We start from the raw sequence: 13,141 nt of genomic DNA on the forward strand, positions 1-13,141 counted from the left end.
GCCCCATGTTTCTTGATGCTTGTTTTCCTTCTGTACTAGATAGACATTTCAGGCTCTGAGTAATACTGGATTACCACTTTGGGGAGATGCAAGGGACTTATTTCCTGTCATGTTATCCATAAAGCATAGCACAAGTCCAGTCATTTGGGAATGCATATTAGGTTCTTGCTATGGATTTTTTTTCCCGGACGCATAATGACTTTCTAAATATGTGCATCATACCATTCAAGTGCAAAGAAAAACTATTACCTTGCTACATTAGGTCATTTAACCTAAATGGGAGTAGGAAACGTTGAGTAGCTTTTATAAAAACTTAAAAGACTGTGTCTCCTGCTACAATTACTGGTTTTCCCCATCCTGTTCCATCGCCTTTTTTATTTTATGATAGGGTTTTATAAGTTTTCCTTTTTTTTTCTCTAACCTTATATCAACCAGACAAAACTGCTTTTGAAAATTAATAAAGTTCTACCCAAATTTGCAGAAAAACAGTCAAACAATGAAGAACTGAAGACCCTACAATCTGCTTGTTTACCAGAAAAACAATACCTATGATATAGTAATCTGATGAGAAAACCTTTAATCCATCTCCAAAACAGGACACTCACAATGAAAAATGTAATTACATTCACCTCTGATAAATAAAACTGTTCTTGGAGAAGAATCAGAACAACACTGGGCCACAAAACAAACAAACAAAAAACACCAAAACAAAACAAACCCAAAACACAACAACGAGCTCGTAACATCAACACGTAAAGTTTAAGAAGAGCAGCCTTTAAAGCCTAAGTTTGTATCTGCATCTTTTGTTTCCTGCCCTCGCTGTGTTCGCATCTACCCTGGATGCCTCAGCACTTCACAGCTGTGAACCCGGGCTATCAGGGGCAGCATCAGGACACTGACTGAGGTTGAGCAAAGTGATATAGGTCGACGAGGCAAATTGGCTGTAACTAGAAACCAAAGCGACGCGTCGTGACAAATTCAACACACCGCGGTAAGCTACAACTTTCACCTTAGCCCCTCCACTACGCCCAGACACCCAGCCGCGCATCGCGGCCCCCCCCAGTTCCGCGGTTCCCACCGCTCCGGCCGCCCAGCGACTCGCGAACTTACTGCAGTGCGATGCGGGCGGAGGGAACGCTCGGCCCCGGGATGCGAGAGAGCCCGGCGCCCTGGGCAGCCGCGGGACCGGCCATCCAGCCGGGCCACCGCCAGCGACGGCGGCGACACCGCCGCCCTCAGCCCCCCGCCCCGCCGCGCCGCCGGCTGCCGCAGCCCAGCGCGCCCGGCCCGGCCCCGCGGGGTCACCGCCGCCCTCGGCCCCGCTTCTCGCCGCTCTCCGCGGCACAGCGCGGAACCGGCAGCCGCCCTCCTCTCGGGAACGGGCAGGCGCCTCCGGGCGGCGCGGTTTTAAGCGGCGGTGCGCCAGCACATCTCCCACCCCCTTCCCGGCCGGGCGGCAGGGGGAGGGGAGAAGCGACACACACACACACACTCACGCACACATACATACACACACACATACAAACACACACACACACACACAGACGCCCCTCCGCAGCCCCTCCCGCCCCCGCGCAGCTGCCCGTACCTGTTGTCCAGCGCCCGCATCCCCCGGGCGCCGCCCGCCGACTCCGCGCCCGCTCCGCGCTGGAGCAGCGGTGCGGCAAGACCCGCGCAGCGCTCCGCAAAGCCCCGCTCCCCTTTCTCCACCCGCTGCCCTGCGCCGAGAGGCGCTGAGCCCGTGCAACACTTACCCAAAGTTTACAGGCTCTCCCCGCCGATGGCGACCGCCCAGGGCTGCCGGTCGCCCTCCCCGCTGCGAGCTGGCGGGGCTGTGGCAGCGGGCACGGAGGGCCGAGCGCGGCCCGCCCCGCTCCTACCTGCCCGGCCGGAGCTGCCGCGGGGCGCCGGGAAAAGGCGGCGGCCGTGGAGCGGCTCCCACGCAGGTGCGCGGGCACTGCGCCGCCGGAGCCCGCGGCTCAAGGAGCTGGGAGAGACTGCGCCCTCCCTGCCACGGCACCGTCCGGTCCTCGGCAGCCGCCGTGCCCCGGCAAGGCCGGCCCAGTGCCCGGCCCGGCGCCCGGCAGCCGCCTCAGCAGCAGCCCCTGTGCCCGGCTCGCCAGGCTCCGTACGGCCGAGGGACCTTCGCTTAGCCCGCTCCGCGGAACGCTGCCCTGGGCCCCTGCTTTCCTCCAGCACCTGTTTCGGAACCTCTCTGAGGGTAGCAACAACCCAGCTAGGGCCTGTAAGAATTTGCAGATTTACTCAGAAAGAAAAAAAAAAAAGAGGGACCAGAATACCAATAGCATGGAAATTAATGTCTTTGTGCCAGTGCCTACCATTTAGCAAGACAGAACTAGGGAGCTGATCAAACTTTCACTGACAGGTTCCCAGTGTGTTTAATGAGAGATTGCTATGCACTACCAACTTCCATCTTCACCAAGTCTTGAGTGATCAGATAAGCCTCAGAACTTAACCTGGGAGCCTGATTCTATGTTTAATTATAATGACATTAATTTCTATTTATATTCACTTTGATGATATATGGCACTAAAAGACTAGCTTTGAAAATTTTTTAGGCAATGTAGATGAAATTTAGTATATTGCTAATTATTTTATATAATAAATCCACTGAAGTTTGAAAATAAAAAATATTTACCAGCATTTTTTGGTTACTTTTGTACATGGATCCATTCTTCCTTTCCAAAATGTGCATTTAAAGAGTTTAATTTTCATAAGACACAAGTGCTAGAAATTATTGGAATCCTCTTTATTTTAGGAACCATGCAAAACCATGCCAGCCTGATTTTGTTTATAGAGAGGTTTCTTAAAGAATTCCTTAATTCACCTAGTACACTGAACATGGTTTCCTCAGCATAAATGGTACCTGCTCTCTATAAATTAGCTTCTCCACACTACCGTTAAAGATATTTAAGTGTTTTGAATTAGCATATTTCCAAAACTCATTAACACTCCAACTTTTTGTTTAACAAAAGAGTTCAAAAATTTAGATGAGCTTCCTATGTATAAGTAAAATGTAACTTTGTTATATAATGCCATAAGTACGTATTTATACCATATACTCAGTGATACAAAGGCATAACTAAAATTTCATTTTTATGTAGCTTTGATTGTCTTAAATAAACTCTGATTGTATTCTAAATAATCCATTTAATTCTCTTCATATTCTCACAAAACCAAAAGAAACAACAACTTTTCTGTAACTTTGGAAAAATATGTTCTCAAATGCATAGCATCATACCTATTAGCCTTTAAATTGACATCCAGTGGACAACCTTATAAATATCTTTCCAAATGCCAGCTTCACAATTGCACATGCCAAGTACTTGCCTTTAGTTCCCCCTATCTAATCTATTGCTTTCCCTTTAAAACACTGATTTGGAGAGATTATTTTTCTCCCAGGGGAGGAATTCAGTCCCAGTATATTTGAGCCTCAAGTTACTAAATATGGATCAAAACACTGAAATACAGTGAGTAGTTACTTAATTGTAACAAATCATTCCAGTACAACACAAAATTTTTATAGGTCTTGCAATAAAATGTTACATCTCATGGTAGGGGGCAGAGGGCAGCTTTTGAATCATGATATTGCCTTAAAAATTGCTTTGAAGCACTCTCAGTTACACATGGTCATATAAAAAATAAAAATTGCTGCAAAAAATGTGATCCTAATTAAAAATACATTTTCTTATATTGTGCAGAATTTCCATATATTCACTTAACTTAGGCCTTTACTGTTCTCTTCTGCTGTGTATTAAAACAGAGTCCAACTTCAGTTCCTATTGAAATGGCAAAGGTCCCACAAGTTCATTTGCAGTTTGGAATGACAACTCCATTGACCCTTGTAGCTTTAAAACTCCAAAGAAAAATTTGGAGGTCTTATGACACAGGAAGAAAACTTAACTCCTTCATTCAACATTTCATTTGCCCTAGGAAAGCAACAACCTTCACACAGGTGCAAGCCAACTCAGTACAGCTGAGCTGTGAAAGATCAATGAAAGATGTGAAACTGAAGGACTCTAACTTTGATTCATTTTTCTACTGGAAAATATTTAGGAGATTACTATCCACATGCCTACTTTTAGAAGCATTGCTGTATTATGTGCTGTTTTGAGAACAGGTAGAGGATGGGGATAGATGGGTTATGGTTTGTGGCTAAGGGCTTCCTCAGCACAGAGCTCAGTGGCAGCCTTTGTGCATAGCACATTTGCATAGGCATCTTTGTGCTGGTTTCAATACAGAGCTCCATCCTCCTGTTCCAGAAGCAGGATGCTGCCCAAACTGTATATCCTCCTGTCCTCCCCTCCTTTAATCAAGCTCCTACCATAAGCAGATTAAAATATGCGAAGAGTTTGTCTGTTAACAGCTCACTCCCTCACAGCAAAGAAAATAACAGATGTCTAGAACCCACAGCCAGAATTTTAAATATTAAATTTATTATACTATATACAAAGATCTGTGTTTGGATATTTAAATGAATTTTGTTGCTAAGCGTGACTTTAAGTTGCTCATTTAATAAAATTATGATGAACTTGGAGCCCTACATTTTTATATGATTCATGAAAGAATAAAGCACCTAACTTGAGAATCCTAACAGAAAAATTATTTTCAGCTTCCAATATGTTTTATTTGTTTTTCATATATTGCAAAAGTCATCTGCAGTTAGAGTATGTTAGTAGTTTTGAAATAAATAGGGTTCACACTTATAAATCTGACTTCAGTAGTGGCATTACTCTACATCACAGGTGCAAACTAATGAAAAGTAGTCTGACTCCATGTCAGCTAAGGTAACAGCAAGCTATATATAAAGAAAGTATTTTTCACAATATATGGTTTTAAGAAACAACTGTAGTTCACCAAATTTGTTAAAGAAAAAATTAACCTTATCAAAATTTGATTCATCTACCTTAGAACATTTTTACACTATATGAAGAGTTTTGTGGAGAAAATGGAATTAAGTGAAAAAAAGAAACAACTTTCTTCACAGTAATTCTATACTTCATGTATTTTCATCAGAAAATGTCAATATGGAGTAGACTACATTACTCCCTCCCAGAAACAGCAAATTTACAAGCAATGAGTAATAGGGATCCAAAGGAATCAGACCATTTCATCAGAAACAAGACCTTTTATAGATTATGCTGATATCACTTTACATTAGTTATTGTAGTGATAATGATATACCATAGAATAGTATATATAGTCCACTTGACCCATATACATGTTTACACAGTAATATACCTATACCTATTGACACAGTTGGGATGGGAAAAATTCTTGTGAAATACTCAAAATACCCAGAGGCATTTGTAGGTCTACTATGACTCATATTACTGATATTCTACATGTGTATATATATTCACATATATGTGTGTGTGTGTGTGTGTATAAAAGCTAGGGTAGCTGAAAGAAAATAAGCCACAGAACATACATTTATACTTGAGAAAATCAAGGACTGTTGAGAAACTAGAGGAAATTACATTAATCTGCTGAACTATTTTTCTGGGCTTGTTATCTAGTATACCAGATACTCTAACAGAACCTTTAGCTATTCTTTCATTAATGTAATTATGATTTAAGACTGAAAGCATCTAAATTCAGACCTGGTGAATTAACACTGGCACACAAGATTATTTGCTTGATCCAAGTGCTACAGATCAGTCTTACTTCTGCCCTGGGAGAATCCTAGGCTGACTCCTCTTGGAATACATTCTGAGTCATATGAAGGACAGCAGGATGTGTGGGAGCAATCTACATGAATTTACTAAGGGTATATCTAGCCTGATCAATTTGACTGTCCTCTGTGATGAACTGACTGAATATATGGATGAGAGAAAAAGGGAAGTACCAGTGGATGGTACTTATCTTGGCTTTTGCAAGGTTTTCTATGCTTATTCTCACAACAGTCTCCTGTCCAAGCTGGGACATAACAGACTGGATTGGTGGAAACTAGATACATGTGCAACTGGTCGGATGGCTGGGCTCAGAGGATATTGGTTAATGGGCTGTACTCTATCTAAATGTCAATAGGAAGTGTCATTACCTAGGAATATATCTTTATATCTTTAAGGATAAAGGATATGTCCTTACATCTTTATCAGTGACCTGAAGGACACACAGGACTACTTGTTCTTATAGTCTGCAGGTGAGAAGACTAACCCCTGCCAAAGGAGGACTGCCATCCAGAGGGACTGAGACATGCTGGAGGAAAGGTCTGAGAGAAACCTTGTGAAATGCAAAGCCCTGCACTTGGAAAATAAAAACACTCAGTGATGAGGCCTAGCTGGAGACCAACTCTTTTGAAAAAGCCCCAAGAGTTTTGTCAGACAGCAAGCTGAGCATAAGCGTTGAGTCCTGGCAGAGAAGAAAGCCAGTGCCATCCTGGGCAGTAACTAGGGGTGTTATTAGCCCCCTCCAACGAGTATGTCATAGATCACACCTTGAACAATGTGTCATGGGATAATTCTGGCTGAAAAGACTCTTAGGACATCTCTAGTTAGGATGGAATCAGATCAGGCTAAGGGGCTGAATTCAAAAGATGGAGACATCATAACTTCTGTGGGCAATGTGATTAGTGCTGGAGCATCCTCATGGTGAAGTTGGTTTTCCATATATCAAGCCTGAACCTCTCATTTCCACTTATGCCCATAACCCCATGTCTTCCCCCCACGCCTAACTATGAAGAGCACATCCCTTCCTTCCTGTTAGATGCCTCATTCATTTAATTCCATGGGCTACTGTTACTTGTCCCCAAATCCTTTACAGGCTGGACAACCCTAGTGGTTATACAGATTGACATATAGGTGTAACAATGCTCAAGTTACTAATGGGTTTGTCTGAGCTCTGGTTTCATAATATTATCTCTAGTGCATTAAAGGAAGAAATGACAAGTACAAAAGAAGTAAGGACAAAGGCAGTATAGTAGAGTACCTTTCAGTGAATTTAAACCTTTTTTTCCCCTCACAACTTACTCTCATCTTTACCTTCCATGTACAGTTGTTTTTTTTTCCCTCTGTTGTTCCTACTTCAAAGAGGGACCTTGGCCAACCTTAGGTCAGTGGGAGTATTTTCAGAGATATAATGGAGCAATGGGTTGACAAGCTTCTAAAATCCACATGAAACATACTGTTTGTTTTAACTGGATGCAGGAATGAGCCCTTAGCCATATTAAATGAGAGATGTTTGCTCAGTCTGACAAGATATTATTTAGTTAAAGATTACTTAAGATGCAGATGTCTAACACCTCACTCATTCTGAAACACTAAAATGTAAAGACTACAGAGCTCTATACAAATATAGTACCTAACCAGGCCAGGAGGTAAGGGGCAAAACGTGCTTACTGTCTGCTTCTGGATGTAGCATTAGAAGAGTAATATGCATATTTTTTCACTACATTTAATTCTATATGTATGCAGGATATAAAAAAGAAGCATATGGCTAGCAGACATCAAAAAAGATATATTTATTTATATATCACAAATATGCATTTAATTTTAAATTATGGTTTTAAGATTAATTACCATATGTATGTTTACTGAACTGTCTTAACTGTGTGAAAAGATAGAACATATCCTTAAACATTTGTTGAATTTTAACACATGGTAGAATCTCTATTTAACATTCAATGACCAATGTAATTGTTACAGGAAGGCTTTTTGTTATAGTTTAAACTTAGTTCAAGAACAATTGAGGCATAATATAATCCCTGTAATTTTTAAAAGAACTGATGGACAGAATTATTAAACTTAGATGCTTTTAGTTCATTCACAGTAATCATCTAGTGCAGAGGTCATTTCTGTCAGTAAAATACAAAATGAAAGATATTGAGGGACTCCTGAGTGTAGAGTCTTTCTTCCTCTGTTTTATAAATTTCCTCTACATTTTGCTTTGCTCACGTTGGTTATGTTAAATATCATGCCTGCACATGTGCTTCGCACAGGTGGATTAATGAAAGGCCAACAGTGGGATGTCATGTCTTTAAATATGCAGGAGAAATTTACAACAATCATCTCCCTGCATTATTTCTGATGAGAAAGACAGAAGTTAGCATAGCTACTGTTACCTAGATGGATTGACAGAGGTAACATAGAATGTATGTCTGCCACAGAGGCAGTATAGAACTTTTGTGGATTATAATTAAATAAGTATCAGTACAGACATAGCTGACTAAAGAACTAATGAATCAATAAGGAAGAGAAAAATAGGTTTAATTCAATCTAGAAAGTTCCATGAAAATGAAAAGCATTTAGTGTAAACCAGAAAAGAAAATGGCAACATTTTCCTGGTTGACGCAGCATAAAGAAAGAGCAGAAAGGAAAAGGAACATATAGCAAACTAATGGTATTACAATTTTCCTCAGCTTGAAAAAGCAACCTATAAAAATTCAGCATCAGAAAAAGAAAAGAATTATAATAAATTATTTTAAAGTAGGGTTGAAATTAAAAAGTACACATATGCCTGTCATTCACAATATTTGAGCATAACTTGTCATAAAACCATCAAGTGAACTAAAAGAATTCAAAATTTGCATTTCTAACTAGTTAGACCTAATTAATTAGCCCTACTTCATCTGCATTTTCATTAAATGTGTTTAGAAGAAAATTTTTTTTGGAAAAACAACAGATAAGAGATATACTATGGAGGTATATTAAGCTAGAGTTACATATCAAACTATATTAGCATGAGTGTACCTAACTGGTGAGAACAATTAACAACAGAATCAGCATCAAGACTTAGGGTTTGGGTAATATTATTCTACATATTCAAGAGGTATTATGGCTGAAAATGAGCAGAACTTGAAAGCTGAAATAAATTAGAAATAGCTAAGAAGAATTATCTCTAAAAGGAAATTGAAAAAAAAAAATAGTAAGAGATGATAGAACTAATTACATTTAATTACTTTAAAAGAAAGGTTTCCCAGAGGGCTGATGGAATGAATGTGGAAGAGTATCTCCAAAAATGGCTTGTATCAGTGAAATTTAAGTAAGGGAAGCAGGAAAGGTGGGCTGAACAGTGAAAAAAATTAAGAGTACTTTTTCTTCAAGATTTAAAAAATGCAGTCTTAAATCACAGTGCTGATTTTACCAGTATAGATCTTGGATGTCAATATCAAATAATGAGCCAATAGCAGAACCAGAGTAGACAGCAAGTAACAAGGAAGCCACCAGCAGCTTCAAAAATAAACTTTTGTTGGATTCAAGGCAATCAGAAAAAGACGAGAAAACAATAGTGGCAAGTAGGCTAGTTGGCACCTACTCTACATATAGGCCTTAAATCTCAGGTTCTTGTATAGTTTGTGGTGGAATTTAGGATTTTCCTTTTTCTTCATCTGAGTTTTGTTTTGCTGAAATGTCAGAGATCTATTTAAATCAGTTGAACAACATATTTTATAACAAAGTAATAAAGGATATTTTGCTACATCTAAAATAAAGTAGATCCCTAAAGAATTTTACTTTTATGTACTTGATGCTGCTGCCTTTTCTTACTGATATATTTTAAAGTATATAAATGTACTATACAAATCAGTGTTACAGATACTTCAAGTAAGTCGGTTTTATATTTGTTTTGTTAAAATTTAATAAAATTTCTATTATCATTACTTTTTTCTATCATTAAAATGCTTGTGTCTTTTAGTATTTTGAACATGTATGTAACAAAAAACTCTGAGAACGGATTCACATATGGCTTCCAGTGAAAATTTTAGAAGTTTATCAATGTGTTTTTGCCTTTGTATTTTGCTAAGTTCTCTTCTAGTTGTACTGTCACAGACATCTACATAGATTATTCTAGATTTACAGCATGTAAATAGGACAAAAACAAGGGAACTGGCTTTTAAGAGCAGCAGGATCCTGTGAGTAAAGCACTCAGTAGCGAGCTTAGGTAATTTTGCTGTCTACTCTGGTTCTGCTATTGGCTCATTATTTGATATTGACATCCAAGATCTACACTTGTAAAATCAGCACTGTGATTTAAGACTGCATTTTTTAAATCTTCCTTTAACGTAACAAACCTCATATATTCAGTCAGAAAGAAAAAAAAAAAACCATGTAACTAAATTTCTACTTTCAAAGATATCCACAAATTTCTTATTTTTGTTGATACTTCATAGATCAATGCCTAGGCCACCAGTAGGCCATTTTCTTTCATATCCCCTTCAGGAGACTAAATATAATACACATTTCAATCATTCCCACTGTAAATACTCAATCAAAGTCTATACAAACCACAGGGAAATTGATTTTTCACTCAGAAATAATGCCAGAAGTCAAAGAGGTAATGTTTCAAAAACTTAGCAGAATCTCAGAATGGCTGAGGTTGGAAGGGAGCTTTGGAGGTCATCTGGTTGTACCCTCCTGCCTCAATCAGCGTCACCAAGAGCAGATTGTCCAGGGTTGCCCAGTGGTTAGGTACATGACCTGAGTGGCCTAGTTCAGATTTCTCTTTCTGAAACCTCACAAATCTGCAAATCTTCCTTCACAGGAAGATAATTCATCATCCTAGCTACCTGTGAATGCCAACCAATACAGAAAAGGTGACTCAGACAAAGCACAAGAATGGTACTGTACTGATACGCCTACTGAGGGCCAAGAACTTGATTCCACCTTCTGCTTCTTCGGGATTCCAGGATGCTTTTCCACCTAGGTGGTCTATAAAGCCATGTGATGAACTGAATTTTGATACAATAAAATTTCTTTAATTTTTTTATAATTTTCTTTAATTAACATATTCCACCAAGAACAGACTGTTAAAATTCTGTCAGTGTGGAGGAGAGGACTTTGAACCCCTTCAGAAAATGTTTGAAACAGCTTCCTCTGGTTTTGAGGTTGTTGCTTTCTCATTCTCCTGACAAATTTGAAAAAATAAATGATGGCACTTTTAAGATGATGTGGATACCTGTTGGAGATGCCCTGAAATGTCTATTAGATCAATGACTATGCTTTGAATTTGCTTTTGACGCTGGTTCAGCTTTTCCATAAATTACCATGATGTCTCAACCATGAAGACTAGAGCCATTTTTGGATATATGGATATGTGCTACACCAGTTTCTAAGCTTTAAAGAATAAGTGACATATTGAATTTAGCATTAAACAGCAAGATGCAAGAACCACATATGTGGAACTTGATATTAAGTGTTTGCCTAGATAATCTAATCAGTCATTTATACTATTTTACAGCAAGCCTTTTAACCACTTATATATGTTTTACTTCTCTAGACTGAAATTATCTGGAGCAAGGAGTTTCTTTGATGTGAATATTTCTGCAGTGCCAGAACAATGGAGTAGCAAATTTGGTTTGATCTCTAACATAAAATGAGTCCATGGGACTGTCTATATTCACCTGGCTCATATGAACTACAGCCTTATAGCTGTATGGCATAGGAAATGTTTGCTTCTAATACCTAAATGAAACCAAAATCAGGAAACCAAACAATAAATACAATGCATTCATTTGCTACTTCCTTAGTTAAACTTCTTAGGCTAATTTTTTTGCACTCAGATTTTGAGTATACCAACTAATTTAATGTTTCTTCTGTTTTCTTTAATTGCTTTAAGAGTTTTTATAATATTTTAGTTTCAATAGCTTTGCAATGCTGAGTCTGTTTCAATGTATAACAAACACTTTGATTAGCCCTTATTTTCAAAACTGTCTTGAATGGAATTACTTCTGTCTGTCTGCTAATTTGAATAAACATGTACAGCCCCTTTCAGAACAAAACCCAATCCTGATGCTGAAAATTGTGCTAATTTCTATCACTTATATATTCAGGCTTATTATCTGGAAGCTATCTCCTTGATATTGTGCATTTGCATATGCATGAATAGTCATCCACCTGCATACAGTTATTCTTGGTGCAGTGTTTTAGCACTTGTGAGTTGGAATTTCAGACATTATGCACCACTTCTACTCTTTATTGATTGATCCCTGATTCTTCTGTAGGAGGCTCCACCTGACATAGATACTGAGGGAAGTAGGACTGGTGGAAGGGAAAGGAGGGAAAGGGAGAAATCATCTTGTTCAACAATTCCAAATAGTGCTGCAAACATCAGAATTGCTATGATATATGGAGTTCTGGAGTAAGATATACAGGGACTTCTCCAGCTCCTTACTACCCTCACAAAATAGACACACATCTTGCAATTGTCAAAGTTCAACAATCTCCTGTTTTATTGTATTTGGTTTGTTGGTTTTGGTTTGGTTTTTAATTCTGTGATGGTCATCATAAAGCTAAAACTCAATTTATTTTTTGAGATGACTGTAAATTCAGGTCTTACCCAAATAGTACTCTGCTTTTAAAACAACTTTCAGCTTTTAACAAAGATGATGGAATATTTAATGGCAAAGCTGATTTTACTGCTAGAAAACTAAGACATATTTCAGGCTGAGAAAGCTGGACTGTTCAGCCTGGAGAAGAGAAGATTGCATGGATACCTCCTATCAACTTTCCAGAATCCTTATGGAGCCTACAGGGAAGATACAGAGGGACTTCTAGTCAGGAACTGCACTGATGGAACAAGGAAAAATGGGCAAAAATTGAAAGAGGGGAAATTTAGATTAGATACAAGGAAGAAATTTGTTAATGTGAGGGTGATGAGGCACTGGAATGGGTTGCCCAGAAAGGTATGGGTGTCCCAGCCCTGGCTGTGTTCAAGGCCAGGCTGGATGGTGCTTTGAGCAACCTGGCCTAGTGAGAAGTATCCCTGCCTAAAGCAGAGGGCCTTGGAACTAGAAAATCTTTAAGGTCTCTTCCAATCCCTTACCTTTCTATAATTTTATGATACAACAGCATTTTAAATAATCCCCATTTGATTTTCGTAGAAAAGCTTAAAATATCTGGTGTTGTTACAAATGCATCTATGCTCCTTCATAATACTTCCCTAGGATGGGGAGGAATCTCCAGGATGACAAATTCTTGTAAACTTTATGAAAGCCAGTGGCCAAGCAGATAAGAGACACTTAGTTTAGCAACTTGGCTGGGAAAAAGGTTTCAGCATAAGTGAAGCAGTTACCTATTCTGCTTGGTCTGTCAGCTGACTCACATGCACACAGTGGGAAGCAGGGACAATTTGGGTCACTTCTACAAAAGAATAAGGATTGCAATTTACAAAGAGCCAGTGCAAG

The 13,141-nt window shown here is 39.3% G+C and overlaps 1 protein-coding gene across 5 annotated transcripts in view; it reads right to left on the reverse strand.

The window, feature by feature from the left end:
- Positions 1-1,868, reverse strand: part of DGKB (diacylglycerol kinase beta) — a 333,031-nt gene extending 331,163 nt beyond the window's left edge. For 2 of the 5 annotated variants that reach the window (XM_036402486.2, XM_036402457.2), the window contains exon 1: positions 1,111-1,376. The gene's annotated coding sequence lies outside the window, so the exon portion shown is untranslated. Of the gene's footprint in view, positions 1-1,110; positions 1,378-1,754 lie in introns of those variants that run through there. The other 3 variants (XM_036402463.2, XM_036402471.2, XM_036402479.2) reach the window with 3 other exon arrangements.
- Positions 1,869-13,141: the final 11,273 nt, after the last annotated feature.

Source organism: Molothrus ater, chromosome 1 (assembly GCF_012460135.2).
Source record: "Molothrus ater isolate BHLD 08-10-18 breed brown headed cowbird chromosome 1, BPBGC_Mater_1.1, whole genome shotgun sequence".
Classification (NCBI taxonomy): Eukaryota; Metazoa; Chordata; class Aves; order Passeriformes; family Icteridae; genus Molothrus; species Molothrus ater.